Here is a 10,159-nt window from a genome sequence, read left to right on the forward strand (position 1 = left end):
GCACTGCTTTGAAAATTAAGAGACAAAAATCTGTGGGCTTCTTTCGCTTTGAGGCACTCTTTAAATATGAGCTATTATCCTAATTAAACTAAATTTTCATCATGGGGTCAGTTTCCTGATGAAGTTAAATGGGATGACCCAAAGTCTCTATTAATTTGCTACCAGTCATTGTATTTGGAGACCCTGGGGGATCCCGAAAATTGATTAATTATGACAGGCCTGATGGTATATTTCTGGGTGATTATGGCAAGCCTTGGATGGTATTATTAGGGATGCCCATTTTTATGTGACAGTGAAATTCATAGGCTTTAACAGAAGTACTATTATCCCGCTAGCAGGGACCAGGCTGAAGGGCATGTGACTTAGCAGCTGACAAGTGCAATAATTCTCAGAATTTTGTGGCCCAGAATTTGCGCCGGCTACTAAGAACCGGGAGTTTAGAAACAGAAAGTTCAGGTTACAAGCCTACTGGGCAGGAACTCAAACTCCTGGTTCTGGCAACAGGTCCCAGGCACTCGGGGGTGGGCCAAGGTTCTGACCATTCAGTGTCCTATGTTTAAATTGTGAGACTGTAAGCAAAAAGAAAAAAAAATTATTGGAAGGGTTCTCTTACCTTTTGGAGACAGTAAAATAAAAATCTCCTTTGGCAAAGGGCCTCTTTCTTCTGTGGGCTCTCCTACAGGGCAGCACTGACCTCTGGTCTGCCATGACCCCACCTCTCCAGCTGCCCACATATCCATCTTCCAGTGTGTGTTTGTGTGTGTGTGTGTGTGTGTGTGCGTGCGCGCGTGTGCGTGCGCCGTTGGGCGGTGGGGGAAGGAGGGAGTATATTCTTGTTCAAATTGCCAGATTAACCAGAAAATTAGCAGGAAGACAAGACAGCAAAGTGAAAACTATTCTGTATAGTAGAGGTTCTTCATAGATCATTCGACCTATTAATGAAGTTACCATTTCAGCAGCAGGTATTTGAGTTGAGTTGCCAGGGGAGAGAAGGAAAGAAGGGTATAGGCAACGCTGCTTAGTCCTCGAACTCACACAGAACATGGAGAGCTACATTCTTAGTAATACCAGGGATCGTGCAGCGAGCATTTCCTAGGCAGCAGACACAGTACAACACACTTTACATAGCTCATCTCATTCAATATGTACAAAGTCCCTATGAGACTGGTACTAGCTTATGCCCAGTCTACAAAGGGAACAGAGACTCAGAAACTAATTTGTTCAGGATTAAATAGTGAATCACGTTGTGGACACATAATTCAAATCCATTTTTTTTTTAATGCCCAAACCTGGGCTGTTAGCAACCTTGCTAAGCTTCATTCCTTTTCCTGCACCTCTCCCTAAGCCTGAATCCATACATCTAGGACTCAGGGATATCTCTGGGTGGCGGTAGAGGTGAAGTCAGGCAGAAGTGTCAGGGATGAAATGTCACAGTGTTATTATAGACCTAAGGACTGGCCCTAGAGGAGGGGGCTCCCATCTCCTGGCTCCTTTCCAAGCTGGTAAGAGCCTGGCAGTCATGCTGGAGAGACAGGGGGAACATCTAAGCTGCTGAATGGAGCTGAAGTCTCCACCATCAGGGAAAGTTCTTCTTTCAGGGTCTTCCTTGCTTTCTCCTTGGACCCAATCTGTCCGCAGGAAGCAGAATTGCTGGAGAGCTTGCCTTTAATTGATGCTTGGTGCTTAAAAGAATGTTATCTGGCCCGCAGCCAGGAACCTCTGCGGGGGGATGTGAGCTTACTCTCTGGAGTCCTCTCTCTTTATGGCATCAATTGATGAAAATAAAATCTGCATTTCGTGACATTACTATATACCCATGAAATAGGATGTAAAAGGGTCCTGACTGGTGAAAATAAAAATGAGTCAGTTCTCATTTGCTCAGTTTTACCCTTCAATTCAAAAAGCCTGTGCTCTGTATCTTAGCCTCTCAGAGGCCACACCAGATTCTTATAGGGTCGGCTCAGCCTCCTCAAACTGCTGTGACAACAGCCCTGGATTCTCGGATACACTGACACATGTTTCTAACCCTCAATCCTGCCACCCTCTGCTTTTGCTCCTCCTGCTGAGAATTCCCAAGGGAAGAGCTCTGAGATCTTGACCCTCTTCAATCCCAGTTCAACACAACATCCCTTTGGTTAATTTCTGAGAAAATATCCCAAGTGGTTATTTCAGATAGTTTTCTTGGACTTACTGCTTCTGTCTTGAGTTCTGAAAGTCTGCGTATCTGTGCCCTCCTGCGTAGGCTGGGAGCTTCTTGAGGGCCTGGCTTCTTTCTTTTTGCCCTGGCACCCAGCATAGTGCCTGGTGCATGTGAATGATAAATCACGCTTGTCGAATGCATGAGTCAGTGGGGGAATGAATGGAAAAGCACTGCTTGGACAGCACAAATACAAAAACGGATCTACAGACTACATAACCAAAAGACTCCTCTACACACACATCCTGAGCACCAAGGAAACTTCTGTTTGGGTTGCTGACCATGAAATCTGCTCTGCTTAGTTGCTGTGTCCATCTTCGTCCTCCAGTCTGGACTCTCAGTCTCCTCGACCCAGAACTCCTCGGCCCCAGCTCTGCTCAGCCCGACCTGGACCCTCGGCAACCTGGTCCATTTCCTGTCTTATGTTCTTTAACATCACCCACTACCACTCTTGCCCAACTCCGGAGGTAGGGGGAGGAGAGGAAGATCTTCCTCTGCCTTGCGGCATGTCCCAGCATAACAGCAAGTCATTCTTACATGCTCATCTAGGCATTTAGACTTCTTCCAAGATTGGGTGGTGCTTCCATTCTCATAAACGACCCACATTTGCAACCTTGGAGTCATCGTTGAAGCCCCCTTCTTGTCCATGCCCTTAAACAGGTCAGATTCTGAGTTGTATCAGCCCCTTCTTTGAAATGTCTCATCTGCTCCTTCTCTGCTGCCATCCTGGTCCAGTTGCTCAGAATTGGGTTATCTTACTGGCCTGTTGGCAGCCTTAATCCTATCCCCGCCTTGTTCCAGGGTCAGCTGCCTGACTTGCCACTGTCATCATGGGCCACACTGAATTCTTGGCCCCTCCCTGTGCATGAGTTTCTGGGCCCCTGGAAGTTTCATCTTATCCTATTTACTTCCCATCACGTAGACAGTCCTTCATGCTTCCCAAAATATAGGATGCTAATTTCTGTCTCTTTGTCCCGCCGCTCATGTCCCTCCTCTCAGGTCTCACTTGAGTCTGTCTTCTCCATGAAAACTTCCTTTTCCCTTTCACTCCCCTCTGTAACCACCATGCACCCCTAATCCAAATCCTACCGCTCCACACCTGCATGTGTACTATCTTATACTGGGTTCATAATTGAGTGTGCATTAGCTTGAAATTGCCATATAGGCTCATAAGTTCTTTGGGAACAGAGTGTGAATCTTAACTTGTGTTTCTCGCGGTACCTGCTGGAGAGAAGAACTTACATATTATTATGCTTGGGTTCATGACTGACTAACCTTTGCTGAAGAAAATTGGGGAAAGTGTTAGTTCACAAACATTATACATATTTTGCCTGGGAAAAATGAGGGCTTGCAATGGGGATTTTGTTGACATTGGCTGCTGCTGCTACTTTCATTTCTGCTTTTTCTTTCTCCTTCTCTTTCTCCTTTTCCTTCGTGTTAATCAAATCTCTCTCTCTCTCTCCAGTCCTTTTGCTGTAGGCTATAAGACTGTTGGATCATAATAACAATCTAAAATCTCCAGTACCACACACATAGGAGGCACACAATAAATGTTTGTCAAATGACTTAATCCATGAAATACTTTATATCTAGAATCCTTAAAATCCCATAGCAGTGGCTGGGCGCGGGGTTCACACCTGTAATCCCAGCACTTTGGGAGGCCAAGGGTGAGCAGATCACGAGGTCAGAAGTTCGAGACAAGCCCGGTCAACATAGTGAAACTCCGTCTCTACTAAAGATACAAAAAATTAGCTGGGCATCATGGCACGTGCCTGTAATCCCAGCTACTCAGGAGGCTGAGGCAGGAGAATCGCTTGAACCTGGGAGGTGGAGGTTGCAGTGAGCCGAGATTGTGCCATTGCACTCCAGCCTGGGCAACAGGGTGAGACTCTGTCTCAAAAAAAAAAAAAAAACAGAAAAAAAAAAAAAAAGAAAAATCCCATAGTGGTTAAGCCAAACACCTCCTTTGTTTTTAATTCCTAAACCCAGACACTTCAATGTTTGAGTATCCTAAGCACTACATCCATTTCTATGTGTTTCTCTATTCGCTCCTCTTTCTTCCACTTCTATTCTGCCCTATCCAATTTTCTGCTATCCTCTTAACAGTGATTATTTGGCTTTCAAAACATCCTCTCACGAAATAAAGTTCCATGATTATTAATTGCAATTGTTGGACATTATCATATTTGCTATAGCAAGAGATAATCCATGAAGATTAATCAGTGTGAAATGTGCAATTTATGAAATGACCTTTATATACCCTAAGGAAAAAAAATTAACACATTAATAAGAGATGAGTTTGCTGGTGCATTTGTTACTAGACTCTCCAAAGGTGATCATACATATTTCTAGAAATCACCTTGCCTTCGGAATTGGAGCCCCAGATTCAAGGTATGTGTGGTCTCTGATGTTTCCCCTAAACCACACTGTATTGAATTTGAATAATCAACCTGCATGCACAACGGGGCTGTCAATGAGAGTTAATTAATAATGTCACATGGCAGGACATTGCATGTTGTTGTATCACACTGCTACCTGCCACAGTAGAACTGAGGGACCTATGTGAGTGCCCCTTGAGAAAACCTAAATAAAAATCAGGAAGAGGAAATAGAAATATTCCATTGACTATTTAGGTCCATGCATAGATAGTGTGTATTTTAAGACTAAATAATTTATGTTTTCTTTGTGATAGCGATTCCACATTTTATTCAGCATAGCAATCATGACAATTGATTCATAAAAGCAACATTGCCTAATCAATGGACTAGAAATACAGTCACTGTGAATATAAATTCTTTCCTCTTCTAACGATCCCAAGCTAATCATTTCAGCTCTTCTGGCTCGTTTTCCTGATTAAACCAGGAGAATAAAGACAACAGTAACATGTGACTCCTACATTAGCAAGCTAAGCATGAAGAATGAGTATAAACCCGTCTGTAAGCAAAGGGGTTTGGGGGATTTGTATAATCCATTCAATGGCACGTCTTAACTAATATTCCCTGTACTGATAAGGCCAAAAAAAAAAAAAAAAGTAACTCTCAAATAGCAAAAAGAAGAAAATGGGATTAGAGTTAGATCAGCTTCACTTTATAACTATATATAATTTAAAGCAAGTCGCTCGGCTTTGCCTCAGTTTTCTGTTCTGTGAAAGTGTTTCTTAGAGGCGGTTATGAGGATTAAATGACCCGACAGAGGCAAAACAGCTTTGTAAACCATAAATCATTTTGTTTGGAGTCAACAGGATGATTTTTTCCCCTCACACAATTTAGAATTATGTACCTGTTGAGGTAGCAACGCCCTCGTTTAATCCCAGCCATGTTTGGTCCCCAGATGCCTCTCTCACTCGCCCAGAGTGATACTGAGGCCACAAAAAGCTCTGCTGTTTTTTTTTTTTTTTCTCGTGGTCTTTCTCAGTTCCAACGTGGTACACAGGTACCTGGCGTGTGTCTGCTCAGATAGTGGATGGTCCTTGTTCAAAGACTGATGGGAACACCCAGTGTACGAGGTGGTGCCGGGGCCGCCCACACCAACAGGCCGTGTGCTCCCATCTCACTGTGCACGAGGAACCGGTGTGCTTTTCGGCCAGGCTGCATCACCCTCCCTCCCTCGGCTTTCTGTGTGACGTGCCTGTGCCAGAGACTGCAGTGGCAGCACAGTAAAGAGGGAAGAGGCCTAGACAGAGGGCGGGGTGGAGGAGGCATTTTACAACTTGTTAAGATGTGAGTCTTCCCACCTCAGTTGTTGGTTTTTTAAACAAAAACAAACTACAGATCAAAATCTCAAAGAACCCCCTCTTCTGGGCTGCCCCAACTTGTCTCTAAGCCACCTTCTTCCTTCATTCTTTGTCCCTGCCAAGCCACTAATCAGAACAGCGTGAATCATGCACCTCAGCTCTGGGTGGCTCCCAGCAACATCCCAGATCCCGCAGTTGTAAAGCCAGCTGCTAGGAGTTTAATCCTGTTGAGGTGAGCACTCCCTGTGTCAGAGGGAGGGGCAAACAGATCAGGGACAAGGACATCTGAAGTGAGCACATGTCCACCAGCCACGACCCCACTCTGCCATGCTGTACTGATACTGCCCTGATATCCACACAGGGAACACCCTTCTTTCCAGGCAGCCCTGCTTTGGAGGCTGATGTGGAGTTCTAAGTTTATCTCCCAATATCCAGGCCATTCCTCAGCCACTGTGCAGCAAACATTTATTGTGGTGGGACTGATCCTACTCCCAATTGCAGGGAAAGACTCCTAACTAGATGCCAGTCAGGGCAATCCCATGCCTTTGCCCTGGGATTGGTTAGGGCATGGGCAGAACTGAGCCAATCAGAGCAGAGCTTTTCCTTGCCCACGATGATGATGTCGGGACTGAGCCAATCAGAGGGAAGCTTGGGACTTGTTCTAAAAGGAATGCTCTGCCCTCTTTCCTCTTGGATGTGAAAGAGAAAGTGCATCATCTTGTAAGCAGGAGGCAAGCCTGCCTGAAGATAGTATCAACATAGTGAAGGTACAGACACGAGAATCAGAGAGAGAAGATGCTTAAACCTTAAGCAAGTCAGACCTAGGGTCTACCTGACTGTAGATTTTATTAGTTCCCAGAGCCATTAAGTTCCCTTTATAGTTTAAGCCTATTTGAGTAGGATTTTCTGTGATTTTTGCCCTTGAAAGCATCACAACTGGTAGAGGCGTCATTGTCTGGGGATGGAAAACGAAACTTGGAAAGTGGCCATGATGGTTAATGTCATGTGTCAGCTTGGCTAGGCTATGGTGCCCAGTTGGCCAAACACCAGTCTAGATGTTGCCTTGAAAGTATTTTAAAATGTAATATTTAGATCAGTAGACTTCAAGTAAAGCAAATTACCCTCCATAATGTAGATGGACCTCATCCAATCAGCTGAGGACCTTTAAAACAAAGACTGAGGTTTCCTGAAGAAGAAGGAACGGGACCTCAAGTTTACAGCATAAATGTCCTGCTTAAGTTTCTAGCCTGCAGATTTTCAGACTGAAGACTGCAGCATGAACTCCACAACAAAATTCCAGCATGCTGGCCTGCTCTACAGATGTTAGACTTTCCAGTCTCCACAATCACATCAGCCAATTCCTTAAAATCGGTCTCTCTCTTTCTCTATCCTATTGGTTCTGTATATTAGTCAGGCTCTGGAGAGCCCTGACTTATACAGTGGCACCAAACTTGTTTACTAGGAAGGAAGGGACAGGCACTGGTTCAACTGATTTGGTGGCAAAATCTGATCTGGGAGATGATGGGCTGGGATGAGGTGCAGCAACCTAAGCTCCAAGAGTCTCAGACACAGTCCAGAAAGTGGTTGGCATCATGGAGCCCAAGATGAGGTAGCAGAGACTCAACAGGAAGGCATAGTATGGTGACAGGGAACCTGGACAGAACGCCATCCCCTAGGAGATGCTAGGAAGAAAACAAGGCAAGCAGCAGAGTCCTCTTCACTGTACTGGGGCTTATGGTAGATCTCCAGTCCTAGAAGAGACCTAAGGATGTGGGGACCGGGCAACCAAATAGAGCTTAGGCATAGGCCAAGGCACAGTCCTGTCCCATGGACTTGCCCGACATGGGTCCAGAGAGAGAAGAAGTAGCTAAGAGGTGTGATCTAGGGGCCTGGAGCCACCTAGAAGCCTTTCCTAAGGACAGTAGCCCTGGGGCTTGGCAGGGAAGGAAACCCAGGGAGCCACAAGGGAACTCAGAGCTACAAGATGATCTTGGGACTGGAAGAGGTCCCTCAAAAGTCCACTTCACGCTTGGGTTAGCCTGGGGACTGGGGAGGATGTGAGCCTTCACGGTGGGACCTGGGAGCCCAAAGCAAAGGAGTTTCAGTGTCTCTTCCTCTACGAACCCGTCCCCCTTGCTACCTCACTCCTGGCAGAGTGACTATATCTTCCCTATGCCCCCATGGTGTCTTATAAACGCATTTATTATGGCTCAAGGAAGACAAAGCAGGTAGGCCATAGCTCCCATCTTAGCGATCTTACATTGAGTCTTGACCACACATTGAAATGAGACACTCATTTGTATAGGCCCCCAATTAGTAGCAGAGGTATTTCAAATCTCTTGTCAGATATGCCCAAAGGAACCAGCCTCCTGTTTCTATATTCAGACTTTGTCTCTGGTGGCCTTTCTATGGGGACTAAAGTAAAGGGCAGCAGGTCTTCCCAGCCTTGCTAGGAGGAAGGCTGTGGTCTCTTCTGGTGCCTTTGACCTCCTGGCTCCCACTGTGGACCTCATGGCAAACTTGAGCAGAGCATTTCTGCAAGGCAGTGCAGAAACGTGACCCAGTGACTTATAACTGCACCAAAGCCATGAGAACCAGCTCACAGAAAAGGCGGCATCCTCAGGACGAGCTTAGGATTTGGAAGAACTGTGTTGGATACATATTTCAGGTGGTCAGTGAAGAGTTCATCCGTCATCTTGATATTTGTAAAAATGTTGTGTAAGAAAAGCAGGTTCCCAACTTCATCACTAAAGCAAAGCTCGTGTAGAAAATCCCAAGTTAGACAATAAAAGTCAGCATTTTTATGTTACTTAAGAGTTCGCAGAGCGTTTTCATGTTCATAATTCTATAATGTAAGCATTAGTGTTCCCTCCATAGGTAGGGTGTGATGAGTGATATATACATTTAGTTAATTTAGCATAAAACTGACCTTAGCCCTTGCTGCTAGGGAGAGACAGAACCAAAACTAAAGCAGCCTTAAAATTCTCCAAACCAACCTCTCTCTGACTCCTAGAACATGGTGCCCTTTCTTGCTTCTCTTCCTCATAGCCAAAAAGGGACCAGAGCTCCCCACTGTGGGGCTTGTAGGAGCCTGAACAGAGCAGAGGCATGCAGACTTGCAACTGAAGACTTAGAGCAGAGTCTGCAGAGCACGAACAGGACAGAGGACCAGAAATCCATTACCACTGGAAGTGGTGGGGTTGGGTTCCACCAAGTAGGGGTCTGGAGAGGGGTCTCTGAAGCTTGAGGGTGTTAAATAGGCATTTAAAGAAGATTGGCCAGGCGCTGTGGTTCACACCTGTAATCCCAGCACTTTGGGAGGCCGAGGCAGGTGGATTGCTTTGAGTTCAGGAGTTCAAGACCAGCCTGGGCAACATGGCAAAACCCCGTCTCTACTAAAAATACAAAACTTAGCCAGGTGTGGTGGCATGTGCCTATAGTCCCAGCTACTCGGGAGGCTAAGGCTGGAGAATCTCTTAAATCCAGGAGGCAAAGGCTGCAGTGAGCCGAGATCATGCCACTGCACTCCAGCCTGGACGACAGAACAAGTCTCTATCTGGTTAAAAAAAAAAAAAAATACTATCAGAGGAACTCTATCCACAGAAAACCTGAGTGGGAAGGCTGTGTGAGAGGAAGAGCAGGTGAGGTTAAGTCACCTTCCCAGAACTCTGATGCTTCCTGCTTTGGGATAAATAATAAGACCCCATATATATTATATCACAGACTCAAGGAGACTTTGCACATTGCTTCATTTAACCCCCACAATGAATTTAAGAAACAGGTACTATTATTCCCATTCTACAGATGAGGAGACTGAAGTTTAGAGACATCAAAGAACTTATCCATTGTCAGGTGGGATAATCCTTACCTCTGTTTGGAGGACAGTATTAGGACATAGTGATTGGAGTCACATGGTATGATTAATGTCTGCTTCATAATCAGGTCTCACACACCCTGATTGCTCCTATCTGATTCTTCCCGACAATCTCTTAAAGAAAAAAACATAGGCCGGGCGCCGTGGCTCACGCCTATAATCCCAGCACTTTGGGAGGCTGAGGCGGGCGGATCACGAGGTCAGGAGATCGAGACCATCCTGGCTAACATGGTGAAACCCCATCTCTACGAAAAATACAAAAAATTAGCCGAGCGTGGTGGCAGGCGCCTATAGTCCCAGCTACTCGGGAGGCTGAGGCAGGAGGATGGCGTGAACCCGGGAGGTGGAGCTTGCA

General features: G+C 45.7%; 1 non-coding gene across 1 annotated transcript; it reads left to right on the forward strand.

Annotated features, from left to right (window-relative positions):
* The first annotated feature begins 9,775 nt into the window (after positions 1–9,775).
* Positions 9,776–9,903, forward strand: LOC115932302 (U8 small nucleolar RNA). The gene has a single exon (XR_004068593.1). It is a non-coding gene; the product is annotated as a U8 small nucleolar RNA (small nucleolar RNA).
* Positions 9,904–10,159: the final 256 nt, after the last annotated feature.

Source organism: Gorilla gorilla, chromosome 1, assembly GCF_029281585.2.
Source record: "Gorilla gorilla gorilla isolate KB3781 chromosome 1, NHGRI_mGorGor1-v2.1_pri, whole genome shotgun sequence".
Classification (NCBI taxonomy): Eukaryota; Metazoa; Chordata; class Mammalia; order Primates; family Hominidae; genus Gorilla; species Gorilla gorilla.